General features: G+C 36.5%; 1 protein-coding gene across 15 annotated transcripts in view; it reads right to left on the bottom strand.

Moving 5' to 3' along the window:
* Positions 1–725: 725 nt before the first annotated feature.
* DIO3 (iodothyronine deiodinase 3) overlaps positions 726–6,000 on the bottom strand; it is a 161,171-nt gene continuing 155,896 nt past the window's right edge. For all 15 annotated transcript variants that reach the window (XR_009152678.1, XR_009152670.1, XR_009152673.1 and 12 more), the window contains 2 exons: positions 2,679–2,741; positions 726–1,414 (listed from right to left, as the gene is read on the bottom strand). The gene's annotated coding sequence lies outside the window, so the exon portion shown is untranslated. The remainder of the gene's footprint in view (positions 1,415–2,678; positions 2,742–6,000) is intronic.

Here is a 6,000-nt window from a genome sequence, read left to right as displayed (position 1 = left end):
GAACATTTTTAAATATTTCTAAATAACAACTAACAAGCTTGACTATCAGGTTACTATGAGGTATCTGACACTTTGATGACTTCAGATTTATTTCATGTAGTCAACATTCCCCTAGAAGTTACCCATTCAAAAAAGCTGAAATCAGGCTAGTTTGTCAAGATCTATTCTTGATAAATCCATGCTGATTACTGACAGTTAACAGGTTGCTTTCAAGATGCTTGTACAGCAATATTTTTATGATCTAACTTTACAGACTTCTCAGGTATTGATATCAGATGAAGAGTATTGTTTTTCTCCAAATTTTCCTTTCTCCTGCCTTTTGAAGGTGCAGATACAAAGTTTTCTTCTTCCAATCACTTGGCATTACCAGTTCCCCTGCATTTTTCAAATATAATACATATAGAGTTGTTGGGATCATGAGAATGCTCTTCTTTATCTAGCTCTGGGGAGATTTAAATTAACTCAGATAAGACCTGAGCATGGTTCTGTTAACCTCCGGCTTCAGAACTGGTTCATCTTGCCTTCATGGTTGTTTAGGTGAAATGTACCTTTTTGTTGGAGCAAAGCAGAAATAAGAGTTCAGCAATTCTTCCTGTTTATCATTGCCTGCTAGCATTCTTCTCTCTTCATTGAACAGCTGATATAGAGATTCTTTCTATTGGGTTAATTTTTAATTAGCCCTTTAAATAAAAAATTACACCATTACATGAATTTTTTTAAAAAAAAGCTTTAATATATATATGAAAAAAAATGCAGAAACAAAACAAACAGCAAACAATGTAGCTGAAACGTGCAACCCCCTTTACCAGCAGTTACCATAGGAAGTATCATTTTAAAAAAATTTTGTGCAATGAATAAATATGAAATAAATATGACATATATTAGTTTGTACCGTATAATTGCCTTGCGTTGCATAGGTGTTTATGTATGCACACATTACAAATGCCAAAGATGTGTGCATTACTTGGAGTCAGATGACCAGAGTGTTTAAAATGGAACATTCCCAACTGCTGCTCAACTGTGTCTCCCATAGAAATGTCCCAAAGGTGCTTTTCCAAAAGGCAATTGGACTGGGGTTTTTTCCCTTGAAAATGTTTCACTTCTCATCCAAGACGCTTTTTCGGTTCTGAACAATGAACTAAGGAAGCTTCTTGGATGAGAAGCAAAACATTTTGAAGGGGAGAAAAACCCAAGTCCAGTTGCCTCTTGGAAAAGCACCTTTGGGACAACCATGACCTGGATCATTGACATTCTTCATAGAAATTCTTCCATAGAAATGCATTCTGGATTTTTTCACCCCTCCTCTGCAGTCAATGGCTTGATCTGGCTTATTTTCAGGCTCTACATTTCTTTTGTTGTCTTCTTCTGCCATATCTAATTCCTCTCACTCTGTGGTTTTCGGAAAGTTATCCTGCTGATAGACAGAAAGACAGAGATAATAAACAAATGAAATTTCTCTCCAACATTCCAAGGAAGTGGAAAGAATAACAAAATAGAGAAAGCATGCAGAATAGGCTTCTAGGATTATTTCCAAATCCTTTACCACAGTGGACATCGGAGGCATCTGTATTTTTTTAAACATAAGAACATAAGCATTGCCTCGGAGCCATGGCCTATCTAGTCCAGCAGGGGCCAACCAATTGCACAATAAATGTCAGATGGCATTAAAGCTAATAACCATTGATCCCCATGACCTCCAGGAAATGGTCCAATCCCACCCCCCCTTTTTTGTTAAGTCAGAGGAATTGGCATCCAACACCAGCACCTGATTCTCTACGTAACAAAGTAATTTATTGCTTCTCTGTGTGTGAGAAGGAAGGAAAGAGGAAGATTTACTTATTTACGTATATGCTGCCCTTCTCTGCTTATGGCTTGCCTCTAATGCACATTTAATCAGGGTGCAAATGTGTTGCTTCTTCACTGTGGATCATATCACAATGGAGGAAAACCTGGAGTAAGACTGAACCGTTAGCACAGGGGTTTCAAACTCAAGGCCCGTGGGTTGGATCCAGCCCTCAGGGTGCTTAGATCTGGCCCGCAGGCCTGCCCTGGAAATAGCAAAGGACTGGCCCACGGTGCCTCTGCCAGTGGAAACTGAGTTCGGGAGTGCAATGCACGGTCCTCCCGGGCTTCATTTTTGGCCGCAAAGGCCTCCTGCAACCCTCTGCCAGTGAAAATGGAGCTTGGGGAGTCTGCATGCGGCCCACCCGGGCTCTGTTTTCACTGGCAGAGGGCTGCAGGAGGCCGTCGTGGCCAAAAACAGAATCTCAATGAGTGACGGTTGAATTGGTGAAACAAAACCCTGATGCAGCCCTCAATGAAATTGAGTTTGACTCCCCTGTGTTAGCAATATAACAAACTCCGCTGGTCTGCTCTAGTGGTTAAGGCACCGCGCTAGAAAGCAGGAAACTGTGAGGAGCGTTAAGTAGGATTGCCGCATTGAGTTATTTATAAAAAATAATAAAGGCAGGAGAAAAAAAATCTTTAAAAAATCTCATACCAAGCTAGTACCAAACTGTTTTCCTCTTAAGGATGTGGAGGGGTATATTTTCCTCCAGGAATTTTTTCCTCTGCACTTTCAGCCATATCCGGGGTCAATTTTGACCATTCTATTTCTTTTGCTGGCTTTCACACCACACCGAATTTGATCCTGTTGTGTTCCATTTGTGGAGACTAACCTTGCTGATGGATTATTCGTGATTTTCATGATTTCTTTCCAACATTATGTTGTACTGAAAATACTATAAAAGGAGAAAAAAAAAAAGAAATCGTTACCGGACAAAAAAAATACATATGCTGATTCAGTTCTACAGAGGAATTATTGAGTCTGTCATTTGCACCTCTATAACTGTCTGATTCGGTTCTGCAACCAACAAGAAAAACACAGACTTCAGAGGATAATTAGAACTGCAGAAAAAATAATTGCTACCAACCTGCCTTCCATTGAGGACCTGTATACTGCACGAATCAAGAAGAGGGTCGTGAAAATATTTACAGACCCCTCGCATCCTGGACATAAACTATTTCAACTCCTATCCTCAAAACGACGCTATAGAGCACTGCAGACCAGAACAACTAGACACAAGAACAGTTTTTTCCTGAAGGGCATCACTCTGCTAAACAAATAATTCCCTCAACACTGTCAAACTATTTACCAAATCTGCACTACTATTAATCTTCTCATCGTTCCCATCACCAATCTCTTTCCACTTATGACTATATGACTGTAACTTTGTTCCTGGTAATCATTATGATTTATACTGATATATTGACCATCATTTGTGTTGTAAATGTTGTACCTTGATGAAGGTATCTTTTCTTTTATTACACTGAGAGCATATGCACCAAGACAAATTCCTTGTGTGTCCAATCACACTTGGCCAATAAAAAATTCCATTCTATTCTATTCTATTCTATTCTATTCTATTCTATTCTATTCTATTCTATTCTATTCTATTCTATTCTATTCTATTCTATTGTGTTCTGTTCTATTGTGTTCTGTTCTGTTCTGTTCTATATAAAAAACAGCTTTTAGATGTTTAATCAGTGTGTTAAACCTTGGTCAAAATCATTAGTATTGATCAGTCTTTCCATTACATCCATAAAAAGCCAGTTTGCAAGCATGGCATGAATACCAGAGGTGGGTTTCAGCAGGTTAAGACCAGTTCTGGAGAACCTGTAGCGGACATTTTGAGTAGTTCGGAGAACCGTTATTAAAAATTCTGACTGGCCCCACCCCCAAGTCCCAGCTGAACGGGAGGAAATGGGGATTTTGCAGTAACCTTCCCTTGGATTGGGGAGGGAATGGAGATTTTACAATATCCTTCCCTGCCACGCTCACCAAGGCACAGCCACCAAGCCATGCCACGCCCACCAAGCCACACCCAAAAAAACAGTAGTAAATTTTTTTGAAACCCATCACTGATGAATACATCAATCCAAAATTATAGCAGTGTCTTTCCATTATAAAACAGTAAACTCTGAAATGTCTTTAAATGATATAGGGTCTCCTGTTTGAGCAGACCTAGAAGACCTCCAAGGTCCCTCCCAATTCTGTTATTATCAAGTGAACATTTTGTTAGTTTGTTCTGTTATTATCATTTTCTCTATACTTCATGCTTGATAGATCCATAGTTATCTATCACATTCACATCTTAAAATATATTACTTTTTGCAAAATATTAAGGAACTTATGGCTATGAAACCAAAATGGGACCATAGTATGGCAAGTCCATAGAATATGCACAAGCATCCTCATTTCTACTTCCAGTATAAGTGAGTCCTTTTAAAACATCTTCTGAATTGTTCAATAAATATGAGAAAATATTTTTTGATTTAATGTCATCTTCAGATAATAGGAAACATACATTTGTCAGGAATTTTAATCCCTGTTTGTTATTATCAGGATTTCCAATTTTTTATTCAAAAAATTCTTACAAATACCATGTCCATTTTAACAATACTTTTTAATTTGGAATAATCTTGAACACATTTCAGTGCTTACAGTAGTCAGGAGTTTTAGATCCTGCTAATGCAATTGGATTAACCTCTGAAATCCAAAGTTGTTATGATTGGATAGATTACGATCCCTTAATCTTAGATATCTCAATTCCTCTTGCAATAATTTGAGTGTTTAAAAAACTTGATTGGGAATTAGCATAATCGCAGTACTCCTCCTCCTATTTAGTCTATGAATCAAAAAAATAATTTTATCTGTAGTTTCTAGATTATGATTATTCTGAAACATGTTTATGATATGAATAAAAGTCAATGTTACACTTCTATTCTGAATTCTTTTAAATATGACCTGTAGTCTTTAATATTGCAAATATGGCATTGACTAAACTACTCAGTTATAGTCTGGCTAGAATACAAGTCTTTTAAATAAATAAATAACCAAATCTCAGTGCCAAGATATAAAATCACTTTTTAATTGCACCTATAATGGTTTGGGACTTCTTCAGTTGGATTAAATAAAGAAATGAAGTTAAAATACTTTCCAGTGATAAAGCCAAAAGTTATGAACATCATAACTCTGTTGTCATAATTTAAAGAATATTTTCAGATTCATCTTTCCCATAAAAATTTTCTTACAAAATCATTTTTTGCCACATATTTCTGCTACTTCCATTCCCTTGATTAAAACCTCCCCTTTTCATTTTCATTGCCTTATTTATTTGGCAATGAAATAGGGAAAATAATGTCCCCAGTAAAATGTGTGAATTTAATGAATGAAACCATAATAGAAGATTAGAGCGATATATATAACCTTGTTTTATGGCACTTTGCTTTAATACACTTCTCAGATATTTCATTTTTTTACAGGACCCTACACCAGCAAAAAGATTATAATTTATTGAAGGTTCAGATGATGATTGGCATTTTTTTAGTAATAAAGTGTTTTTTAAAATTAATGTACATTGATTTTTTTTTAGACATAATTTTTTTTGTTTGTTTACATTTATATCTCGCCCTTCTCTGAAGACTCAGGGCGGCTTACAGTGTGTAAGGCAATAGTCTCATTCTATTTGTATATTTACAAAATCAACTTATTGCCCCCCCAACAATCTGGGTCCTCATTTTACCTACTTTATAAAGGATGGAAGGCTGAGTCAACCTTGGGCCTGGTGGGATTCGAGCCTGCAGTAATTGCAGGCTGCTGTGTTTTAATAACAGGTTATCTTACAGCCTGAGCCACCACGGCTATTAATACAAATTAATTAAAACAAATTATTAATACAAATTAATACAAATAGTATAAACATAATTTTATATGTATTTGGAAACACAAAAATTATGTAACTTGCTTTATTTATTGTATAGTCATTTATTGCTCTGGCCAGGAACTAAACCCGCAGTATCTCTAAGACATGCTTATTATACATATTATCTCACCCCCTTCTTTACGTGTGGTGATATTTGGGAACAATCCAGTATAAGCTGTGAGAATGTATCTGTGCATTTACCTGGAAAATAAAACCAAGCACTGTAGGCTCCTAT

This window comes from Ahaetulla prasina, chromosome 1, assembly GCF_028640845.1.
Source record: "Ahaetulla prasina isolate Xishuangbanna chromosome 1, ASM2864084v1, whole genome shotgun sequence".
NCBI classification, from domain to species: Eukaryota; Metazoa; Chordata; class Lepidosauria; order Squamata; family Colubridae; genus Ahaetulla; species Ahaetulla prasina.
The sequence above is the reverse complement of the archived record's forward strand: the minus strand, read 5'-3'. Positions and strand labels throughout refer to the sequence as shown.